Below are 1,301 nucleotides of genomic sequence, written 5' to 3' on the forward strand. Positions count from 1 at the left end.
TTGTGGTGCTTGTTCTTTGAAAATGTTTGGTCATTTCTAGTGTTTTTGTATTTTCTTTATATAATCTATGTTTTTCTACTTTTTATTTCAAAAAATGTTGGCACATCTTTGGAACTAAATGTTTTACAGTGAGACAGTTCTTTAAAAAGAGCACCATTTTGCTCCAGTAGACCATTAAGTATTAAGCATGGGCAAATGTTGATAGAGTAGCAGACTACATTTTCTGGCATTTAACTGTGCACTTCGTGAATTTTAAGTTATGAAGGCAATTAAGTCTGAAGTTTCAAGGGCAACTGCATGTACTAATAAGCTTTATTATATTACATTGCTAATGCTGAAAAACCTGGAAGAAAAGGGTGTTCATCCATTCGGCACTGCAATCCAAACATTTCAATGGACCTTGAGTATAATATGAACTTGAAGGATTTACACCCTTGTGCAACCCACTGCCTTGATTACATCTGTACAGGACTTGTAGTTTTAGCAGCACTGGAATACTGAAAGAAAAGGGAAAATGGATTTTGGGGGAAATTTATTGTTTTTTTTATTAAAGAATTATGGCCTTATTTGAATGCTTTGGCAATTTTCTTTCTTTTTAACCTGTTGTGATATTTTCCCTGCTTAAAATTTTGATTTTTCTCCCCTTGTGAAACATCTGACTTAGTCATTCTGTGTAATTTATGTAACTGTTAAAAATAACCGTTCAGTTTAAAATAAATGGTTTGTTTTAAATGTTCCTGGTTGTTGCTTTTTGACATAGAGTAACTCATAACATTCAAGACCATATTGTATGTTAAATAATAATGTCTAAACTCTACGGTGATTTTACATGTATAGAAAACTTTTTCACTCATTGAAGAATTCTAACAAGTTACCTATTTTTCTTGGCCATGTAGGATACATCAGAGCAGGAACTTTTTTGGCCTTAAAATACACATGCAGTTGGTGATGGCTGGGGACCATATATACAGACACTGTGCCACTTCTGCGTAGAGAGCACTGGAGAAACAAAATTAAAATGGCTTCTTCTATTATTTTATAGGCAGCTGAACCTGATTTTTTTCCCTATTACTATTTTCATAAGCAGAGAGCCAGTTTGGTGTAATGATCAAGGTAACAGGCTAGAGACCATGAGTTCTATTCTCAGGCATAAAGCCTGTAGGGCAACATTGGCCAGTCATTCTCTCTCCAACCTCAGTAGCAAAAGCAACTCACTTCTGAAAAATCATGCCAAGAAACTGCAGGGACTTGTCCAGGCAGTTACCAAGAGTCAATGCTGACATAAAGGAACTAAAAAAAAA

This window comes from Protobothrops mucrosquamatus, unplaced genomic scaffold (assembly GCF_001527695.2).
Source record: "Protobothrops mucrosquamatus isolate PMUCROS unplaced genomic scaffold, P.Mucros_1.0 scaffold3543, whole genome shotgun sequence".
In the NCBI taxonomy this organism is placed as follows: domain Eukaryota; kingdom Metazoa; phylum Chordata; class Lepidosauria; order Squamata; family Viperidae; genus Protobothrops; species Protobothrops mucrosquamatus.